The following is a 24,181-nucleotide window of genomic DNA, read 5'->3' on the forward strand; positions in this document are numbered from 1 at the left end:
TGATTTAGAGAGGGCGTAGCCTCGGGAGTTACTTCCCAAGGGAATAAAATGACCTGGCTCTTTCTTCACTCTGCTTTCAGCAAAGCTGAAACAAAGCGAGGCTTGCACCTGTTGTTACCTACTCTGCCTGCCGCCACCAGCCAGGATGCGGCGACCTCCCTGCTAAGTCCCTGGGGTTTCTTCCTCTCCAGCTTTGAAGGATCAGTCCTAGGAGGGGGAATCATCACTGAAGAGCCGCACTGAGCGCAACTCGGTGAAAGATCCAGCCCTGAGTTTCCTATGCAAAATATCCTGGAGCCCTATCTTGTGTGCATTTGGGGGCAGCGGTTCCCCCAATGCTCACAGCGAAGAGTGTTAAAAAGTCCCTGAAACTTTCCAACACAGAGACCTGAGTCAGCACCGTCTTCTCTAAAGTGTAACTCAGAGAAATGCAAATAAAGAACCAGGTGCTTTACACGTTGATTTTGCTTGGCATCAATGATATCCAAACTAACAAAGTCAGCTGAGAATAAATTTTGACTACAAGTTATAAAAGCAAGATTTTACATCACATACCTATCCAATTCCCCCCAAATTGAAAGAAAATGGTCCCATAAGCCAACTGGAACTGGAACACACTTGAGTGAGAGGGGTGTAGCTAGGACAGGCCACTGAGACAGCTCCTGGACACAGCGAAGAGCTGGCCTGGGATGAAGGGTGTGGCGATGAAATAGTTCAAGGGATACCAACACGGGCTCAGATAAAAGCTAAACTGTCTCTTGGCTCAAGCGGTTCAGGCCTCTCGGTTACAGAGGGAGACTCAGGCCCAGAGAAAGCATGTTCCTTCCCCATGTCACACAGACTCAGTGATGGAGCCAGGGACCAGGTAGGCTGGCTCAGCACAGGGCTCAGCGCTCCTCCACGTCCCAGGGAAGCTGCTCACCATCTAGTGCCCTGGGTCTGTGTCGGCATCAAGTGGAACAATGCGTCTACACTGGCTTCTGCTAAATGGGCAAAAATGACACGCTTGTGCACAATGCCAGTGCTAATGTCCAGTTTGATGCATCCAGAGCCCGGGATGGTGGCTCACATCTGAAATCCTTGCATTCTGGAGGCTGAGGCAGTAGGATCTCCTGGAGTTTACACTAGTGAGTTGAAGGCTAGCCTGAACTACACAGCCAGAGCCTGTCTCAAAAATAAGATGCATCCAGTGTATTCTTTCTGACTGAAGGATACACTTGAGAACCTGAAAATATGAGATCAAAAGTGTTTTTTTTAAATCTCACCAGTTAATTCTTAGACATCATCAAGGCTTCATCCAGTTCAGAGGTTTAGAGGACTGCTCAACATGGACCCCCTGCTCTAAGAATCCATGGACCCCCAACCACGTACTCTCGAGTCTCTCCTCCCTGTTGCCCACCTCCTGAAGCTGCATTTTACATTCACAGATCCCGGAACTTTGTGTTAAGTCCTGCACTGTTCTTGGCAAGACCAGGAATGACCAAGGACTTTTTTCAACTCACTCACATTGGTGGGTAACACAGAAACAGTGTCCCAGGGGCGTGGATGTCTCCAGAACCCAGCGTGTTTCTAGGATAAACTCCCAACTCTGCACACACCTAGACAAGAGCTCATACAAGGAGCTGAAGGGAAGTTCACTACCAAGTAACTGAGGCTGATAACTGGTTCATTCAGAGACAAGATTAGTAAGTTGCATTTGCTTATCTATTACTATTATCTATTCTTTAAACACTATAGCTGAAGTTATTTGAAAACACCAATTAAACCCCCAAAAAGTAGACAAACTACAGAAACTGCTCCCGTGAATCACGAGCCCTTCATGGTACATTTGCACAGTCTTGACTACCGTTTCTAACCCACATTTCTGTTGTGCTGGGTCTTGATTATTGAATCTTCATTCGTGTACAAGAAAGTCACCCACATCAAGTGCTTTCCTACCTGGATTAGAAATGGCAATTGGGGCAAATGAAAATCTATTGGTTTAAATCAGCTTTGGAAGAAATGGACTCTCTTCATGCCAGATCCAGACTTCTCTTAGCTTAGCAGATCCTAAGTGAGCTGCCTGAGGAGTTATCACCTTTATTAAAGCAGTGTTTTTGCAAATACAATGAGCCACACATGTTAGATTTCACACAGCCCAGCAGGAACCACACAAACCTAGCCTCCCAGGGCAGGACCACAGGCACAGAGTACCACGACCACACTCTTCACGTGAGGTGCTTCCAGTCTGCACAGTGCTCCCACCTTGGACTACCCCTACTTTTAGGGGATAACTGCTTTTTTTTCAAATAACTTCAGCTATAACTTACAAAGGAGCAAAACAACTCAATGTACATGTTTTCCTGTGAAAATCCACACAGCAAGGAACACATGACCCTCAGACCTCTCATGCAGACTGACTGAACAGATTCCCATCAGTGTCCCGCCCTATGCTGGGTGCCCCATCTGCCCTCTGCCTTTAAGCTGTCACACGCAGACTTCTGCTGGACTCCCGTGTGCCAATCACTGCTGCCCCCTCCCACTTTGCACTGTCCAGATTCGGGCTCCAGGAAGTCAGATAAACAAGTTTACTTATCATCTGCATATGCTTACTGGGAGCCTGCCAGGGTCTGACAATGAAATGCCTTGCTTCGAAGAAGAGTTTTGTCACAGGGCCTCCTGGCCAGCACCCTTGTCCTCTACCTGAGTGACAGAAGCCCAAGCGTTGAAATGGCTGGAAAATTACTCCTCTGGGGTATTCAGACCAAGCTGGCAATTGGTGGCCTCTTCTATTCAATTCTTAGCAATTGAGGATCACATGTACTCATCACTACTTGCTAGAGAAGAAAAAAATTATAGTATTTCAGGAATAATTTAAAGTTACCTAGAAAAACGCCCCAGCTATATCATGGGAAAACTCTAGAAGCACCTTCCTGGCTCAAATATCCACTAATTTAGAAAGATTTACTTATGTTCCTACAAAAGAGTCAAAGGGACAAATTGGACAAGTTGGGAAGGCACTTGCTAAAAGACACAATATTTCATATTTCATATATTACCAGCATCCTTCAAAAGCAGTTTAGCAAAAATTTCTGGTTTAACAGAAACTGTTGAACATGACAGGGTGTAAGATCAGACGAACCCCCAACCGATCGGGCATGGAACTGCATACTTGCCATCTGTGTCAAATGCCAGCCAAATGAGCACGAGCTCATTTCAAGAGCCTGCAGATTGGGGCCTCCGAGGCTGCGCATGACTGCTGTGACTTTTCGTTTCCATGGGAGCCTCATCTGCCCTCTCACACCCCCAAAAAAAGCAGGGGCGAGCCTGAGCCCGCATGCTAGAAGGTACTGGGCACAGGACTGGGTGGAGGAAGCTGGGGAGCTGGGGCACAGCAGAAGGCTTCCAGACATAACCAATGTTGGGGACCAACCCCATGCAGCAGTGAGGGGAGCCCCGGCCTATAGACACTGTGTCAGGTTCCACCGCAGCCCAGGGCTTGGGGATGAGGGCTGGACACTCCTGATAGACTCCATAGACCCCACCTTTGCAGTAGGTTTTCCAGCTGTCGCCTCCTGTGAATAATTTAAGGGTCTACGAAAATGAGAATTTGTAAGCACTAAGGACGAAAGCTTATCCCCACATCTAAAAGGAAGCACTCTGAGCCAGGTATTAACACCTGTGAAAAATACAAATTAAAAAACCCACACATAGCAAATGTACCCCTCCATATTGGTACACCAAACCCACCTTCCCTTATCCAGCTCCCCCTCCCCTGAAAATTAAGCATTTGCACTGAGAAAGAGGCCCTGGAAGCTAAAACACAGCTATCTACCCCTTCCACCCCGGCCTACCTTGGGGCTCCTCTCATGCTTGCCGACCTGCCACAGTGTTAAAAAGGAAGGGCCAGGATCCTGCCACCACCTAGGGAAGCTGTCCCCTACAAGCCAGGGCCACCTTCCGGCGCCATCATAATGTCAGACCTCCACAGGAGGTCACTTTACAGGAGTGCCCTCAGGACAACACAGACAGAAGCTCCTGAGGTGGAGCGTTGCTGCCACCACCAGAGGACAGAGTCCTGGATTATGTCCTCACCAAGGAGATGATTCCATACTGAGCTGCACAGAGAAAGCAGCTGCACCTCAGGGGGTCAGGCGAGACTGCCTGACTCTTATGACAGACAAAGACCACAGTCAAAATGTGTTCTGAGACCAAAGTAAAATTTTAAATAAATACATTTTTAAAAAATCATGATGAGCCGGGCATAGTGGCACAAACCTGTAATCCCAGCACTTGGAAGACTGAGGCAGGAGGATCCTTGCAAATTCCAGACCAGCTTGGGCTACAAAGTGAACTCAAGGCCAGCCTGAATGACATAGCGAGACCCTGTCTCAAAAAAAAGCCCTCCCTCCAAATCATGATGTTCCCGGTTCTTGGACCTTACCCATGGAATCTCCAGTGATGGATCACTGTAGTCATTAATTTTTCTACCTACTCAATCTGTTTTTTGCAAACCTTATTAAGCACATAAGTCACAGAAATTTGATTAGAATACAGTACAAAGGTTGATTCCAGTCTGAGGAAGAACTTGAAATTCTGAATTCCAAAGAGCACCTAGAGAGGGCATGATGCTGTGCTCTGTAACCCCACCAGGCAGGCTGAGGCAGGAGGATTATGACCCAACTTCAAGGCCAGTCTAGGCTACACAGCAAGACCCTGCCTCAGAAACAAAACACCACACAGACGATGCCCAAGCAGGGAGCACTGTTGAAAGCGATCAGTACTAGATCATATCACCCCTGAGGGCAGGATGCTTACCCTTCAACTTCCCTTAGCACCCAGGCTAGCAATGAACAAAATGTTGATTGACTCATTCATTTCCGTGTTACTTTTTGCTTTGATCTTATATTTCAAGTCAAAGAGATAATTAGACCTTCATAGTGATCATTTCCCTCTCTCTCTCCTTCTCTCTCTCTCTATCTTTTTGACACAGGATCTCGCTATGCAGTTCAGGCTGGCCTTGAGCTCACATTGTAGCCCAGGCTGGTCTCAAACTCACAATGACCCTCCTGCCTCAGCCTCCCAAGTGCTGGGATTATAGGAGTGAGCCACCACGCCTGGATCAATCATTTCTTTCTAACTAAATCCCACAAAGTAGCTGGCAATAAGAACACCATCAGAATTAAAAGGGTTACTGACAGGCATGGTGTTTTCCTTAATTTGTTAGGGCATCTGCACTGTTCTCATCTGCCAACACCCCAGAACCAGAGGCCCAGCCCAGAACCCAATGACACCCCAGAACCACAGGCCCAGCCCAGAACCCAGGGAGCACAGTCGGAAGACCAGAGCACATTCCACTCCAGGCACTGCACAGACGAGGGCACGGGCAGACCCTGGGTTCCAAGTTATTTTAATTGCTCCTTAGCAGTGGAAAGTTGTTTACATCAGTTTTCCTGGTAGACGTTTAAGAAAAAGACGTTTTCAGCCAAGTGCCCTCCCAAAGTGTTTATTCTGCTACTTGGCTCTAGCTTCCAAACTCTCAAGCTCACTCTCCACAGGTCCGCAGAGCACCCTGAATGTGTCTTTCTTACAAATGTTCTTCCCGGCTGAACTAACCTGCAACGCACCTCTACCGCAGCACGGTGATCTCACGGGTACAGCAGTGACTCCAGGGAACCAGGCGCATCGGAACATTTAACAAGCCAACTTAGAACCCTTCATCAGCATCACTCAGAACCCAGGGCTAAGTCTGTCTCCAGACTGGAGAGAGATGCAAATCTGTACTTTCTGGGTTATTCCAATGCCCTAGGCATCAGTTAGCAGCGGTTTGTGAGTCTAGGAAAGAGCCTAAATCAAGCTTTCAATTCAAATAGGTATTAATCCCCAAGTAAAAATTCAGCCATGCAGGCTGACTGTGAAGCACAAGAGACAGGGCCCTGCCCTAGGGGAGTCAGCATTTCTGCAGGAGACAGATATGCACAGTTACTCGAAAAACATTATTGTGTGTGTGTGTGTGTGTGTGTGTGTGTGTGTGTGCGTTTAGTACCGTAAATCAAACTTAGGACCTTGTGCTTACCAGGCAAGCCCTACTTTTAAAATAATAATACTTTTAAAAATACAAGAATAAGCAAAACCTTGAGTCAAGCCTCTGGAGGTCTGACTAGTTCTGGAAACAAGAAACACCTCTGAGCTGGATTCCCGTGGCCAGTGGGGGACAATGGCTTAGCACACCAGGGCTGTCTTGGTAAACCGACTCGGTGATGAGGAGTAGGAGATGTAGGAAGCCCTGATTTGTGTAATACTTTCCAGTTTCCGCGGTATAAAGAACCCCATCGACAATATCAAGCTAGTTCCAATTCACGACCAACCTGCTAAAATCCTGAGAAATGTAAAAGAGAATGGCTCTGTGGCCATTACTCTTTGGCTCTAGTATACTAGTAAAAGCGGCCCATAAACTAATTTGGTAAAACCCAACAGTCTGTATAGTAATAGCCTCATAATCACCAATTGTTAGAGTATAACTAGGAGGAGAGATACCTTTAAATATTACTTTATATGGGGAAAAGGTACTCAGCTGTGCTTAGGTCAAAAAGCTTGAGATTGGGCAATGTTTTGGTTTAGATCTGGAATGTCCCCCAAAGCCTTGTGTGCTGAGAAGCAGGTCTGGAGGGTGCCTGGATCATGGGGGTGCTATTCTCATGGCTGATGAATCCATCGCTGAACCAGATGTCTGGAGGTTGGGTGAGGCAGAAGAAGCAGATCACTGGGGCGTGACCTGGAAGGGTGCATCCCTCCCCCAGCTCCTCCCTTCCCTCTGTGCTTCCTGCCTGCCATGACAGGAGCAGCTCTCCTCCGCCAGACCCTTCCACCATTCTCTGCTTGCCTTAGACCAGCCAGCTAGGGACTGACTCCTGTGGAACCCAGGAGTCAAATAAACTCCTCTTCCTTTAGGTTGGCAGACAAATATCCTGGGTCCTCCAGGTAAGCCCTAAAGCAAGCATAAGGTGCTTCTTAGGTGAGAGGCAGAGAAAAGATTCCACCACCCTGTGCTGGAAGAAGCAGGGAAATAGAGCTCTGTAGAGTCATGAGATGGCTCCAGAGCCTGGAAAGGACATTTTAAGTTACAGACTTGGAGGGAGTTTTAACATCGGCCACAGGAAATAAACACAAGGACCTCCCCAGGGGAGTTGTGCAACCTGCTGTCTTTAAGCACCTCTGTTCATTTCTAAGAATCCTGAGATTTTCTCTTCTATATTCTTACAATTTCAAAATTCCCATTTTGTGCTGTTTACAAAAAGCAAAAGTTGGGAAAACCTAGCCTAACAAGTAAGTTGAAGTATTTTGGGTTTTATATGAGGCCAGTCATGACATGCCAGAAACTGCTATTTTTTTACTCAAAGTGGCCCTAATTTGAAGTTTTAAAATCCAGAATATCTGGACAGAATACATTAAGTGGTCTTCAATTACTTAAAAGTTATTACATTTTCTAAGCTCCCAAATTTCTCTCCCCCTGGGGAATAACTGAGTGATATTAAACAGATTAAACAGGTTTGTTTTTTTTTTTTTTTTGATACCAGAACTTGAACGCAGGACCTTGCAGTTGCTAGGCAGGCACTTGTACCACTGAGCTAAATCCCTGGCTAAATAGATATTTTTCAAAGGTAGGAGCAACAAAAACTTAGAAAACTCTAAAAGGAATGAGCAATCACAACATCCAATTTGCAGTCCCACTTTTCCAGGCAGAGGCTCTCTCTCATCTTGCAACCTGTCCCACAGAGGCAGAATGGAAGAAACCACAAACTTTCCCATTGTTCCCTCGTGGATTCAAGCATATCACCCAAATGACGCTCCAAAAATATCGCATGTAGCCTTCTTCAAATAAAACACAGCAGTGATCCAATAGACAAAGGTCTTACACCATTTCAGGTCACCCATCCTGCCTGTATTAATATAACTTAGCCGAAGCACTGGTAACCACAATCCCTCCGTCTGTCCCTATGCCCGCCCACGCAGACCTGTCTTGAAGCACTACAGGGCCATATAATGTCTCATTCCGCACCAGGCCCCTGTATCAGTTCACCCGGGACTGTGGAAAGAGAAAACAAAGCTTTTATAAAACCACCTAACCAGAGCCCAGCTAGCACACATCCCCCTAGAGGAAGCCGGGACCCCACACTTCAACAAGTCTCTGTGGCGAGACTCAAGCATGTTAAAGCTTGAAAATCACTAAACATGCAGCGTTGAAGTCTTTACTTATAATCTGGCTAAACGCACAGACATTTTACCCTAAATCCAGAGGCGGCACCACACACCGAAGGTGAGCATCGGATAACAGGAAGTCATTCTCAGCAGACGTGCAAGCAGGATACAGTGAAGGAGGTAGCTATAATTTTTATTTTCACTTTTATATTTCTCTATAGTTCTATGCTAAACATATACCACAAATTTTCTACACATCTAGTTTTTAATTTTCATTCAGAATTAAACACAAAAATCAGAACAGATGTAACACTGAATAGTTTGCCATATTTATTCCAGTTTTTTCCTCTCTGGCTCTTTTTTTTCTTTCCAAATGTGTGGGTGACCTCGCTGAGACATCTGTCACCCCACTGATTGCCAGGGTGGGTTCAGCTGGCTGGGCAGTGTCCTCCATGAGCATTGGAAGAGAGCACCTACCCCAGAGAGGCGGGCAGTCTGCTTGGTCAAGTGTATATGAGTAGCTGTGCTCCGCACTATTGTGTCCAAACAAGCTTTTTATTTTTCCTCTCTCTCTTTTTTTTTTTTTTTTTGGTTTCAGTTATTAAAAAAAAAAAATACAGATAAATGGTCCTCCCCTCCCCCATTTCTCCATGGAAACCATTTTTCTAAATTTGGTATCTGCATTCTCAAATGTTTTTCCATGTTTTCTGTTATTGGGTGTTCATCAAAAAGACATACTGCTATTCTGTGTGATTACAATTCATAAATGGTCCAAGGCATTTTAAAGGTTATTTTTATTAAATATTTAAAACTTTCCACTCACTCTACATATGAAGGAAGCATAGTAAACTCTGTACTGCCAGGCGGGGTGATACATGCCTGCAATTCTAGCAATCCGTAGGCTGAGGCAAGAGGACTGCTGTGACTTTGATGTCAGCCTAGGCTATGTAGTGAGCTTGAGACCAGCCTGCACTACATAGCAATACCTGGTCTCAGTACCTTTCACCTTTCATAAACCAATTCCTGATCCTTCTCCTGTGACCTTGTTTTGTTTGGATAACTAAAGGGACGTTTCACAGTGAGACAGATCTAAAAATTTTGCTTAATGACATAGCCTTGTGTGGTTTTTTTTTTTTTTTTTAACCACATATTGTGCGTACTAAAATTGCATTGGCTCCCTAGAAGTGTTTTCCTTAAAACATGTAACAGACTTAGGAAGAGCCAGTCATGGTGGCACACACATGTCATCCTAGCACTTGGGAGGCTGAGGCAGGAGGATCACAGCACATTCAGGGCCAGCCTGGACTGCACAGGGAGACCCTGTCTCAATTAAAAAAAAAAAAAAAAAAAAAAAAAAAAGACTTGTGTCTACCCAGGAAATACACATCATTAGTAGGAGTACCAGGCTGGGCCCCCCCCCCCCCGGGAGGTTTACACCCTCGGGACCTCATCACAGGGTGAGATTTCCCGACACCTCACCCCTTCCACACCTGGGCACCCTGCTCTAAAAGCCACAGCCCCTTTCCTTCCGGTAGCTCAGATGCTACCCAGGTAAACTTCAACCATCCAACCCCCGCCAGCCTCATGTTGGGTGGAATCCTGAGTGTGTCTAATTGAATGTGGCTTTTCTGCCACTGAGCTGCTGTGTGTCACCTAACATGGCTCAGGCAGAGCCTGGGAAGGCGGGAAGCCTCGGCCCCTCCCCGGCAGCCCATGAAGACAGCCTCGTCTCGGGGCGTGCTGTTCTCTTTGCAGCCACACGCACAGCCAACTCCCACGGTGACCCTCAAATCTCCAGGTGAGAAGGCTGTTTCGGGGAAAAGGAATCCCAACATGCGAGTCACAAGTTTAATGTAAAATAAGTGCACTTCATAAGGAAAGATTTAGAAAACAAAAGGCCTAAAGGGAAATGAAGACCTTCAGAAGTGCTGAGTTTAAACGCTTGTTCTGGAGGATCGAGGAGTGAGGAAGGGAAAGCCCGAGCCTGTGACAGGCCTCTCCAGGGTTCTCCCTGTGGGGAACTTCGAGGAGGCGAACGCCAGGTTCTTTCCACGGAGGGCACGCGGGAGTGCTCGGTCATCCATTCCCCTGTCTCCTCCCCCTCTTCCCCAGCCCGGCCACATGAAACATGAAACATGTTCCCTGAAACATGAACGAAGACAGCACTGTGTCAAACGGCACCCAGGTGAGCAAGGGCACGCAGAGGCTGCAGGTGCACCTGCTGGGGGCCTGCTAGCCATGCCCAGACCCCAGGGGTTTTCCTTTCCTGGGTTATTAGGAAAATTAAATGAGGAAATGCTGACATTCAGATACACCATCACTGGAGCCAGGGGAACAAGTGACCTCGTAGTCCTTGATGGAGATGTGGCCAGGGCAAGCAACCACGAACAGTGGGAAAGGACAGTGACCCTGGGCTGGGCTGGGCTGGGCTGGCCCAGGCAGTGAGAGCCCTGTCAGGAAACACACACCCTCCGGGTGCCCCAGCACCACCTCTAAGCACGTAATTCCAAAACACCTGCACCTGCCTACTGGACACACTTTTCTTCCCCAATGATGCCAATTAATGGCTGAAAGAAAGTGTGAAAGCTTGACAAGCTGGGAGAAAGGCTACAAAACCAGGCCGGGTGCGCCTCGCCTCATGGATACATGCTGTCATCCAAATAGTGTGGGGTGAGGGCTGTAACGCTAAGGACAGTGCCTGCCCAGCACCCACAAGGACCTGAGCTCAATGCCTAGTACCACAAAAGTGAGTTTTAAAAGCTTGCAGCTAGGAATGGGGGCTGCTCAGCGCTGGCCCAGTGGAGCCCACCAGTTTCTCCAGGCACATTAGCAACACCTTGGCCCAACCCGGGTAGAACCCCAAGAACTGCCACCAGCCCTGCCAGACTTCCTTCCACCTGCTTCCAAGCTGAGTGCTTCACCAGCCAGGAGATGCCGGGTCAGTTCTCACAGGCCCTAGAGGACCCTCCCCACCGTGCTGGGCCGCACCATGGCGGCAGTGTGCGGCACGGTAGGACTTCCCAGCAGACTGTTTCACAGTCAACACCATCTGACCAGGATGCCAGTGTGGCTGACTTTATTTAAAGTCTGCCGGGTACCCCAGAGGCCCACTCATGGGAAGCGTGTCTTCCTGGGGTTCTTAGTGGGCATCGAGCCTGGATCTCAAGGCTCTGCATCTCCTGGGCCGCAATGGGTGATGTTAGGGGTGGGTGGGAGGAAGCCACCATGCAGGTGCTCTGGGCTGTGCAAGAGGAAGCACTAAGGCGGGACCTGGTGGTGGCCCCTGGCAACCCCAGCACTCCGGAGGTGGAGGCAGCAGGATTGCCACGTGTGACGCCAGCCTGGGCTACAGATCAAGACCGAGTCTCAAACAAAACAAACCAAAAAGGAACAAGCACTAAACTCAAGTAGGAGCTCCCTGGAGGGTGCCATGCCCAGAAGGAGAGGAATGTGAGTACCAAGGAGAGTAGGAACCCCGAAGGTGGGGAGCCAGCAGGTCAGGGTGGCATGGACATCCCATCGCAGGGACCCCCTGAGGGCGCCGCCCAGGCCCCTGGGTAGGACCGTGCAGGGGAGTACCCAGCCTCTGTGAATCTGCAGCATCTGTGACAGCAGACCACAGGACCCACTCCCACGGCTCAGACTGAATGTGAGCTTCGCCTGTAGAAGGAGCAGTCTGGACAGGTTGCCCCTACTCTTGGAGGACCACCAGGGAAGCCGACAGTGATTTGAAACAGGCAACTCCTGCAAATCCCCGTCCTGGCCCAGAGACACCTGAGGAGGGGTGGGCCGCTCTGGTTCTGTCCTGTAAGGCCACCTGGTGTGTGCTTTCTCATTTACCCAGTTCCTGCCGTGTGGATGATTCAGATGAGGTATGTAGATTATTTGAAAATCCCAGAAGGAGGGAACTTTTCAACGGTATTTCCCAACAAACTTACTTTTTTTATAAAAAAAAAAAAAGAAAGAAAGAAATGTAAAAACTCTAAAGTTACACAAACTCTACACAGACTCAAAACATGTTCCAGGCATTTGCTAGAGTTTTTCTTACTGACTTTTTAAAATGAACACAGAAGTACCAGTCACTACATAGCTCTGAAAAATACATAATTTATTGGTTATAACTGACAAGAACATGCTCAGCGAGGAGGTTTCATTTCAAAACAAAGGGAAAAGTTAACAGTGTAAATAACCTTTAACATATAAAAGTTCAATACTGACAAATATAGCCAGTCCTGTCATGGTGGCACTCGCCTGTAATCCCAGAATGTAGGAGGCTGAGGCAGGAGAATCACCACGAGTCCAGAGACCCTGTCTCAAAAAAAAAAGGAATGAATACATACGTATAAACTTGGCCATTTCCAGAGGCAAGATCTTCTATGAATTAATATTACAATGAAGTTTGAAGAAAACTCAAAATCTGATTTACTCATATAGAGTACAGCCTACTTCAAGAAAAATTATGTCTAATCCAATGTTTTGTCAGCAGCCCAACAGAGGTGAGGAAGGGATGATCCACGTGTATCTGTAGGAGTCTGGAGCCCTGTGAGCCCCCGTGTCTGATGGCCCAGCATCAGCTGAGGATCAGAGACAAGGGCTGGGCCAGGCCTGGCAGAGACTGCATTAGCACCCTGCTTCTCAGGGCTGATGATCATCAAAATCGCCTTTTGTAAAAGATTCTTCTTCAGTAGGTCATTACTAAACTGGCTTTGGCAGTTTCTGCTGGGGCTTGAGTTTTTCAAAAGCTTCCTGGTTTGCATAAGGTGCACTCCTCCTTCCCACTTAACCGCTAATCTTTGAAAAAGGCAACTTTGTCTACAGACACACTGCCAAGTTAGATTTTATTTCTGGGTTTCAAGTGAGATTTTAGTTCTGCGTTTCCGGTGGATGAAGATGCCTGCCATGACTTTACAATTCCAACATGCAGAAGTGCTCGTAAAGCAGGTCAAATGCAGAGCATGAAATCTATCTTTTCAGAAGCTCCCTGCACACGCCGTGGGGACACAGGGCCTCTGGGCTGCAGTGCTGATGCCCTCCAGAAGGATGGCCCAGACACCACTTCCCACAGTGCTCGGAAATGGGCCACTCCCTTCACAGTGTCTGTTTAAGGCACGAATGCTTGAGATGGAAGCTGAGAGACAACCTCGTAATGCACTTTGACTGGAAGGATGAGGAAACTCACCTAGGCGAGGCTATGTGCTGGAGCTTGGGCACCAGGGGGCACATCTGAGCAGCTCCCCACTGTCTGCCCAGGGTACCCCATGCTATAAGAGTTTTAGAGGCTGTCGGGGCTAGCACAGTTGGTCCCCACAGCCAGCTCCGCTAACTACACTGAAAAGCAGAGAAAGCAATTTGTAAGACCCCCACACCTCTCCAAGAGCGGGGAGCATGAACCCCGACTCTCCAATCGCTGCTGTGAACCCCTGGGGTCTTTTGTCTCTAGCAGTATATAGGAAACATTCCTTCCGAGATTGACACAGAAAACTGATCTCTTATATTGTGTTGTTATTAAACTTTAACACCTGGCCTGGAAAAGACTCCAGGGAAGAGGAAGTGAACGCTGTCTGAGCAACATTAGGTGTGAAAGGTTTGACTTGGAGCAGATGGCTCCATTAGCAATGAGGACCTTTGGCTCATCTAAGCGCCATTGAAAAATCATGTTTGAAATTCTGTCTTACACAGGGAGCCAACTTCGAAACGAGATACGGTTTGGCCGAAGGTGACCAGCAGGTGGCAGAACAGAACCATCCTCCATGAAACCACAAGGCAGGAGTAGAAAAGTGGGCGGGGACAGCAAGGAGAAGAAGAGCGGCAATACCGCCACCTAGTGGGATTTAGGAGTCAAGCATATAGCTTTGCTGCTGCCAGGCGCACCATTTTGAACTAGAGAATGCCAGTCAGCAGGTGTAGGTGTAGGTAGGTACCAGTTATTCAAGGGGCAAAACACACTGGTAGTGAGTATTACACTGTGACTTACACTGTGGCTGTCGGGAAAAGTGAATACACGTATGACAACGTTCAAATACTGATTAACTTTGGAAGTTGCCATCTAGAAATATTTTCAATTTTTTAGAAAATTTCCATGACCATTAATACATTCACATAGCTATTAAGAAAACTAAAGAAGGCTGGGATGTAGCTTAGTGGTAAAATGCTTGCCTGCATGTACAAAGCCCTGGTTGTGACCCCCAGTACCAAAAAAAAAAAAAGACAAAAAAAGAAACTAAAGAGAATTTAATTGTAACTCAAGAAAACTGCACTACTTTTAAAGGATACACTGTTAATTTCTAATTAGATGCAGAATCAACATTTCAAAGGCCTGTCAATCTAGCCTGCAAAAATAAAATAAGTGAATGATTAGTAAAACAAAGATTCCACTTATAGAAACAACGTAAAAATCAAAACAAAACAAATCAAAACAAGGGCCAGGGATTTAGCTTAGTGGTGTAAGCACCTACCTTGCAAATGCAAGGTTGTGAGTTCAATCCTCAGTACCACAAAAACAAAAAACCCATGAAGACCAGGCGTGGTGGCCCAGGCCTATAATGCCAAAACTTGGGAGACGGAAGAAGTAGGGTCATGGTGAGTTTAAGGCCAGCCTGAGCTACACAGTGAGCTCAAAGTTAGCCTGAAAACAAACCAAAACAAAACAAAAAAACCCTCTATGTAGTAAGGGCTAAAAATGGAAAGTGGCAGATTTGTGGATATATTTTAATAGACCTGTCTAAATATTTTCTAAATATAGTGCGCCATTTAAACAAGGTAACTTGAAACTATTTCAATTTTTTAGAAGAAATTCTGATAGAGCAAAACTTTTGCCTGTAGATAATAATTAGCCTTCTCCAAAAGGATAGAGGATGCTTCATTCCAGAGACCAAATGCCATGCCACTGGCAATCAGGTGCCCTGAGCCTTACACAGTGGTCCCTCAAGTAATGATCCACTTGGGTCATGGCTGGCATTTTAGTTTTAACTTACGACCAAAGTTTTGAGTTCTGACCCGAGTGCTGGCTGCCTGTGCTTCCAGTTGGTCTCAGATAGGGATTTAACCCTTTAAAAGTTCCGAAAAGAACATGACAACATCCTGTCCTGCATGGGTTCACCGGGAAATCCTGGGCCAACATCTCTAAGGACTCTGAGACCCGTCTGTGTACGGGAGAAAGACTTTGAAGGCTATGCAGAGGAGCAGGAGCCTTCCAGTGACAACCTGATTTGCAGTCAGCCCTCGGGAATTAATTCAGTTCACAAGTCAAGGATTGCCTGTAAATTGAAGCTCTGTGCTTTTCATTGTCTGAGGTGAACTTTCCTGGTCAAACTGTCCAACCAGTTCAAATTTTAAACATAAAGTTCCATTTAATGGAGTCTTGATGAGTCCCATCTGAAGGCCATTAAAACATACACACCCACTTCCACACAAATGAGAAATCAGAATCAAAGACTCCTTGGATCTTGAAGCTGGAAGGTATCTCAATGACAAGTAAGTCACAGGGCCACGGTCACCCAGGTGGTGTACTGACCACCAAGCACACCTGGAGCCCTCTCTCCTGGCCCCACTCTGGGCTCCGCCTACCTACCAGGCTTGGGTCTGGCTCTGCAATTAGCAATTTCCCCTTGATACTCTTCAAGTACATCAGTGAGTCATGTTTCCGTTTCCTCTGGCTGGTCCAAGTAGCCTTTGGTAGCAGAGTTCATTCATTCACAGTTCATTCACAATGCAGGGTACTCACGCACTGGAGAATTACGATTTACCATGTAACCCTCCAATCAGGGAAGCCAATGGCTAACTGCATCTAAAAATAATCAGAAATCTAACTCTTGGCTCTTAGAGTACTTCCTTTCAGCCGACTGTAAAACAACCACCTCACTTTCATTTGCAGATGAAAGTCATTTCTTTCCCCGAGCCAAAAGGCCTCCCTGGTACACACGCAGGCACATCATAGTTCACGGGTACTTTGAAATATTTACTTGTTAGCAATATTCTTGCTTTCAGGTCAAAGATTATAGTACTTAGCAACACAGAGAAAGCAGAGGAACGTGGTTATGAATTAGAAAACCGCTCTGCCACGCCTCCCATGCCTTTAATTCAACCCAGCATCAAAAAGGAATTTGAGAGAGCTGCAGCTGTCAGAAATGGACCCTAGCAAAAAAGTGACTTGGCCGGCTTCCCCCCCAAACTAGATTTTAAAGGGAAAAACTCCTCAGTTGTAGATTAAGAAACAAAAGTCGTTTCTCATGCAAATAAGTTTAACTCAACGTTCTCTCTCTCTCTCTCTCTCTCTCTCTCTCTCTCTCTCTCTCTCTTGTTCACTACAGGACTTTCCCATCCTTTGACATGCTAATGTCACTGTAAAGAGGGGGTGGAACACCGCGCGCGGACTTCCAAGCCCCAGGAGCAGAAAGGGCTTCTCTAACTGGCCTCCCCGGGTTCGCACTGGGCGCAGCTGGACTGCGGCTCACAGCTGTCCCAGCCCAGGTGGGCGCCCAGGAGCGCACCTGGGAGAACGGGCCTCGGCAGAACTACATCCTTCTGGCCCGGGCACACAGCCGGGACCCCGGTGCTCGGGGTGCGGCCCGGAGCTCTCGATCCCACGCCCTGTGCTTCCTCGCCCGCGCAAACCACTGCCGTGCGTGTGAGTCGCCGAGGGAGCCTGCAGCTGCACAGCTGCGTCTCTAAGGAGGGGCCCCACGCACGCCGGTAATGAGCCCGGGTGGGCAGACAAGCCCATGGCCCTCCCAGCTGGCCTTGTGTCTTCCGGGTCATTTTCACGGAGCAAGAAAAACGCACGACAGTGCTTAAAACAAAACTCAGGCGCGGACGGCTGTCGCTAGTGACCGCTGCTCCCACCCGTGCCTGACCCCGAGCCCACGCGAGCCCCTCCCAGCCCACACGGGGCGGCAGTCAGCTTGCGCAAACTTCGGGAGGTCACCCTAGGAGGCCGAAGCCAGAGATGTGTCCACTGGGCTACAAACAAGACTAGCTGGGTACACTATGTGGGGGTAGGCGTGGGGTCGCAGTAAATCGGACACCCGCAGGAGAGAAAAGGTGACTCTGAAGTACAAGGTAGAGGCCTGCACCCCGTAATCACAGTTACATGAGAGGCTGAGGCAGGAGGATCACAAGATGGGGCCAGCCTGGGCAACTTAGAAACTCAGAAGGAAAAGGAGAGTTAGAATTTTAAACATACTAAATTTTTTTTAACTTCAATATTATTTAATAAGGAACTTTGGAGTAGATTATAAACAAATCTCTTTCCTCTCTGAATTTTTTAATCTTCAGAAAAAGTATGTATTGAAAAGATAGGAATATTCTAGCATAAAGGCAGAGATGAGCAATCGTTAGAAAATAAAATCCTAAATTCTGGGGTCGGGGATTTAGCTGAAGTGGTGTAAGCGCCTGCCTGACAAGCACAAGGTCATGAGTCTGATCCCTAGTAGCAAAGCCCAGCCCACCGGGGCCCCAGGCTGCCACACCTCATGGAGGATGGAATACTCAGTCAGGCCTCCTATTCCCAAGGGGACTCTCCAAGCCAGTGTGCGCCTGCCTGCCTCACACCACAGCCCTACTGAAGCCTCTACAGACTCTGCTTTCTCCAGTGCATGCACAAAGCTTCATTTATATGTTAGGCACAGTAAGAGATCAACAACAGCAATAATGAAACAATTGTCCTTTTTCACCTTTTTACTTATTACAAGAAGCATTTCATGGCTCTTCTGGAATATTCAAGTTGCCTGCATTAATCCTCTTGACTGTAAAGCCGGGGTAACTTGACATGAGCACTGTGCTATGTGAGTCTAACAGATAATCAAGATGGCTGCTGAGAAGTGCTGCTGGGAGGGTAGTGTCCACAGTGTGGATACAGGGAACAAAGGGCTTGGGGCGGGGGGGGGGGGATGCTGAGGACAGGCCACAGTTTAAGACTTAGGAATTGCTTATTTCTGGCATGTCCCATTAACCTTGGGAAACTCAAAGTGTGGAAAGCAAAACCCGGGAAAAGGGAAGCTACAGTAACTGACAAGCAGGGGTAGCTCCACCTTACCAAGAGCACAGTGATGGCTTCTAGGTCTCTTCCCCCTTTAAAACTGGCTTTCTACAGCTGTCCTCCTTCCCTAACCTCGAACAAAGAAAAAAAGTACAAATAAAAGAAAGGGAAATGTCATAATCCTCTTTTTGATGACTAAAATTGAAAATATTCAGGTCAAAGATATGTTTTCCTTTGCAATATACAGCTAGACAGAAAGGCATTTCTTTGGAATTATCTGAATGCCTCAAGTACGCAGGTATTCAAGGGTCAATTTGATGAAGACAAAAAAAGGCCATAGGGTCGGGATTTCCCTTGCCCTACCAGGGGAATCAGGCTGGATAAGCTATGAAGAGATTAAATCACCACCCGGGGCTGTCCAGTTCTTCCTCTAAGGCGCCCTCACGCCAGACCTTGTTCTACCAGGCAGCTTTGAATAAACAATGCCACATCTCCACCATTGTTGCAACCACAATGGGAGGCCTCCAGGGTCATGTGGAAATAATTTTTAAAATGGAAGCTTTTCCATCAATTACATGAGGAGCACTTAATAAATCTAAATATAGACTAAAAGGATTATGCAGACAAGTCAAAACATGATTTTGATGGATTGCTAAAATATCAGGACACATTTAAAGCCGGGGAAGAAGCTGAAAAGTATTTCATTTACTATGATGCTTTGTTTATAAAGAGGGTAATACATTTGGCGAGATTCCTGAGGTTCTTGGAACAATGTGCAGACCACAAACATCTCAAGTTTGCAGCAATTAACTTAGCAAAGCTACTCACAAAAGAGAACAAGGCTGTGTAAATTTTAAATTCTTCCCATCCCTTTCTCACCTACATTCAGTGGGGGAGTCAGGGGAGAGGTTCTCAGAGTTACAAATAATCCTTTAAAATAATCACTAGAGGCCACAGCATTTACAGATGATTTCTACTTTTGCATTATGCCAGAAACTCAAAGTTTCAAGTACTTCAAGACTCTTACCTTCCAATCAAAAAGTTAAGACTTTCTGAACATTGAGTGGAATATAAAAGCCTAATAATGTGCTGGCAGGTAACACATCTATGCAGAAAAATGGCTCGTTTGTACTTCAGATTTGTATTAGGTATCATCAGATAGCACAAGAGAATTTATAGGAAATTACTATAATTGCTCTGAATTTTTAATTTAATCTCAAATACTATTACTTCTTTTCAAAAGTAAATACACTGATTAGTAAATACACTGAAAGACAATTTGTCTTTCAGTTGTTGGCACTATTGCTCATTGCAGAACTTAAGCCCAAAAATCAAAGCAGACACCATCGCACGCCGTAAGGCTGACAGGTCGCATGCAAATGACCTTTCTGTTTTGCATTGTTACTTTAGCGCGGACACTGGCTTTCTTGCTACCTGCAGCAGCTGCATGTCAGGAAGATGTGGGCATTTTGATCTCTTCAAGTGCAAGAAACTGGACAAGCCAATCAACTGTAAAAATGGACAACTGCAAAAGTAAAAACAAGTAAGTATGCACATTTTTCCCTGTGCATGTTATCTTTAAAAAGTGCAAAAAAAAAAAAATCAAGAAAATACAACATAGCTCTCCAGTGTAACAGATTTCCTTGCATCGATTTGATAAAATTACACTTAAATATAAAAGTATCTACTGGCTCTGTCAGTAAGTTACATAGGTTAAAAAACACAACGAAGAGAAATGCAGATGGATAATAAAAAGCCAAGAGACAATGGCATGGTTGCTAAAACTGTAACAATCCAAAGTTAAGGTGAGACTCCCTGTTTCTTAGCTTCAACTCCAGATGTAGAAACCGAGGTGGTGTTTATCACTGCCTGCTCAAGGACTGGCTCTTCTCCCTGGTGACACCATGCAGGCACCACAGTGAGTCATCGCTGTCACCGCTGCATCGTCACCTGGCCAAGGGCGCTGCCTGCACCTGCGCGGCAGCCACCACTCCAGCCTTCCTGGCCACCCCACTCTTGGGACCCCGGCACGCAGCACTTCCAAATCAGATCCTGGTTACCAACAACGCAGCCACCCCACTGCCTAAAAGAAAGTCGAGTCAGTACGGGTTCCCCACACACCCTTTCTCTGAATCTCTTTGATCTGTGTCTTTAATTTAGGCATGAAGGAAAGGAAAGGGCTTGCACAGTAACATACTCAAGGGGAACAGTGTCTGTTGACTGCTGACTCTCTGTATCTGTCTGTCTGTCTCTCTTACCCTCTCTCTCTCTCATATTCATATCCCTTTTTAATATGGGCCGTGCAGAAGGACGTCCTTATGAGCTGTAAAACTGCCAAGATGCAACACAATTACTTGGGGACAACATCACAGCAAATCACGGTGGCGGGTGAGGCGGCTGGATCCTTCCGTGTCTGCAGCAGGGCGGCCAATTCCGCCTGTGTTCCTGCCAGGACCACAGCGTCCTCAGTCTCTGATCACTCCAGTGAAGATGAAATTACAGTCTGTGACCTCCTGCACATCTCTTTTTAATTCAGGTCATCCTGGTGCTTTTAATCATAGATTGTAAGAAGAGCAGTGCCCGGGCCTGGCTTTCCACCGAGTCCTGTAGGGATATCCTCACCCGTTCCCTGTGTGTCCACGATTATGCAGGCACTAAACTGAATCTGATTTGTCTCCTACTTCTCAACACCAAGACGGAGGAAAACCTAAGAAAATATTCTGAGCTACATGACTTAGGAACCCTGTTATATATTCCTTCCACGACAAATTCTAGCAACTGTGATGTTTTATACCAACCTATTCCATAAGAAAAAGATTTGGAGCTTCTCAAAGGCTCTTATATGCAGAAACAATGGTGCTAGTGACATTGGAATTGGCTCATCTGGCCAAGCGTGTAACCTAGATACCTGAGAAACCTCTAGTGTCTCGACCAGGGCCGAAGATACCTTGAGTTTATCAAATGACAGATGTTCGGCTGGGTCCGATCTGATCTCCAGGGAAGGTCTCCTGATAGTTCAGATTAGTACCAGTGCAATAGACCAGAAAGTAACTTTCCAGTGCCGCCTGAATCTGCTTCCTCTTACCTGGTTCTAACAGAACTCAGGACACCCAGAAGAATGCAGTCGACTTAAACTGAAGCAGCACAGAATATTGTGAAGTTCCTCGCTGCCCTGTTCGCACTCACATGAGCAATGCCTGCTGCCATAATCTAAGTGTTTATCGGCACTGGGAAGCATGATTAAGCTCACAGTTGCTGAATGACAAAAAGAACAACTTTTTTTCCAAATGCTTTTAAACTTTGACTTCTAATGAAAAAGCAAAATCAGTTGCAATCTTTGCTTTGTTAAGTTTGCTTGAACCTTTTGTTTTTTATTAAATTACTGTAAATTTAAGAGAAAAAGCTATTTCAGTGGTACTTTAAAAAATCCAGAACTCTTCTTTGTATTCATAAATAGAGAATGCAGATACTTAACTCTTAATATCCTCCACAGAATTTGTTTGGCAACTATAAAGGTCAAAAAACATTAATCTGTGAAAGGAAAAATCATGTTTTAAAGTAGACCTGATTCCTAATATTTTGAAATATTCTTCTAAAAATGTTCCCCATAAAAATGCCAGGTCATTTTCCCGTCTAATGTATCTGTGGGTTCAAATACAGTATTTACTTAGAAAGGGCTGCTTTGATTCCTACATTTTTATAAAACATTTGAAAGTACTTTCTCATAATGATTATGAAACTCTGAAATATAATAGAAGACAAAGCAGATTAACTGGTGAGAACTAAATGTAAAATCTGATTCCACCATAAATCCAAATTATTCATTCCAGAACTTTTTTCTAAAGTAAAACTTACAAAGATCAATGGATATATTTTGATTGCAGTCTGGGGTCTAACTTTTAGTAACTCTTTCATTCTAACATAGCAACTGTATCCAGTGTTGTTTTAAAACTCCCATCAGCTATGCTGTCCACTTGTAGGAACTCAATCCCAAACTAAACCAAGGGGGATCTTTCAGGATATTCAAAACATTCCAGCAGCGGCTGGCAGCACTTTAACCTTTTGTTAGACACCGGCCCCATGCAGGACTCGTGTCCTCTGCTCTCCGCTGCACCTGTCATCCCGAAAGGAGCCCCTAGGGGAATCTAAAAAAATGACTATCATCTACCCTAGGAGTTTCCTTAACTCAGGCAACATCACCACAAAGACGAAAGAATTTAATTATTTCCACATCAAAAGTACAAACTAAAGCTAAAGAAGGAATGTATGTGCTTTGGTTTTTCATTAAAAAGAGCTATTGGAATTCAAACGAAAGCCCAAGAAATTTATTAGGATTTCTTAGGCTTATACAACATTATGTACTGAAAAACGATCACTGAGAATTCACTGTGAATGTGCAAGATGTGAAGGTGAACGATCGGGCATCTTTCTTTTAATTTGCTACTTTGGAAGTATTACTGATTTACAAGTACATACAAAGAAATGTACAGGGAAATTCCAGGCATTTTCAGCCCAAGTTCTGTCAAAGTTAGCATCTTCCGTCACTATGGTGTGAGAATAAACCTGGGAGCCGGAGCCGGGAGCTGGGTTTGACATTTCACTGACAGCACATGGCTGTGTGGGGCTTCACCCCCTGAAAAATGAACGTTACCAAAATGCAACGAGGCAGTATGTTTTCTTTTGAGACTGGCTTTTTTTCCTCCATGTAGCATGCTTTTCCTTGGGGTTCTTCCAAGTTGTTTTATCAATAGTTTGTTCTTTTTATTACTGAATGTCATTCCATGGTGCAAATATATCACAGTTTGTACAGCCACTGAAGGACATCTGGGTAATTTCCAGTTTGGGGTTATTACAAACAACACTGCTATGGACATCGAAGGCGAGTTTGCATCTTTCTGGGATTAAATGTCTAGGTGTCCAACTGGGGATTCTCACGGCAAGCCCACTTTTGGTGTTATATAGAAGTGCTGTGCTATTTTTCAGAGTGGATATAGCAACAATGTGGGAATAGTACAGTTTTCTCAAATCCCCGCTAGCATTGGGTTTCACTTTTTTTTAAAGCCACTCAGAGATGTATTTTATACGCATCTGAGTTTGACATTTCACTGACTGCAAAATGATGCTAAATGTTTATATCTTACCTGCCATTTGTGTATTCTCTTCAGTGAAATGTCTATAGACGTATTTTGCCTACTTTCTAACTGGCCTGTGTTCTGATATCAGATCTAAGAACTTTTTACCAAGAGACAGGTCCGGAGGACTTTCTGCTTTACACTGAAGTCCATGATCCATTTCGAGCTAGTCTTCATATGAAGTGTGAGGTTAGGTTAAGGTTCACTTTCTACCTATGACTAACTACTCAGCATCATTTATTGTAGCAGCTACCCCTCCTCCTCTCTTGGATTGTTTCTGTCCTTTCACTAAAAATTGAGCATATTTGGATGGATTTTTTTAAATTTGTCTCTCCCTTTTCCTCTCCCTCTCCCCACCCCCTCTTTCTCTCAGACAAGGTGCCATTATGTAGTGCAGGCTGGCCTCAAACTCATGGCCATCCTCCTGCCTGAGTCGCCCACGCATTAGGATTACAGGGGTGCACCACCACGCCCAGCTCTTACTTCTATGTTTTGTGCTACTGGTTTATTTCTTTTGAACCCTGGTACCACAATTGGATTACTGCAGCTACCTATGTGAGCTAAATACAGTGAAGAGTAATTTCATTCATTTTTCTTTTTCCATGTTGTTTTAGTGTTTATGTGGGCTTATTCCTTTTCCATATAAATTTTAGAATGAGCTATCCTACCAAGAAAAAAAAAAAAGCTCAGCTATGGGCTGAAGTTACACTAAACCCGTGGGTCAATTTCAAAGATAATGGGCTGAGAATAGAGCTCAGCAGTGTGGCACCTTCCTGGCAAGCACAAGGCCCTGAGTCCAAGTCCGAATATTTTAAAAAGAAAAGATAACTAGCACATTTACTAAGGTTGAGGCTTACAATTCATGAACATGGCGCATCTCTTCAAGTACTTAGAT

At 45.8% G+C, this 24,181-nt stretch overlaps 1 protein-coding gene across 2 annotated transcripts in view; it reads right to left on the minus strand.

Annotated features, from left to right (window-relative positions):
• Window positions 1–24,181, minus strand: part of Nhsl1 (NHS like 1) — a 220,109-nt gene that overhangs the window by 129,357 nt on the left and 66,571 nt on the right. The gene's annotated exons all lie outside the window — the stretch shown is intronic.

This window comes from Cavia porcellus, unplaced genomic scaffold, assembly GCF_034190915.1.
Source record: "Cavia porcellus strain 051 isolate PalLab524CR breed Dunkin Hartley unplaced genomic scaffold, mCavPor4.1 scaffold_22, whole genome shotgun sequence".
Taxonomy (NCBI): Eukaryota; Metazoa; Chordata; class Mammalia; order Rodentia; family Caviidae; genus Cavia; species Cavia porcellus.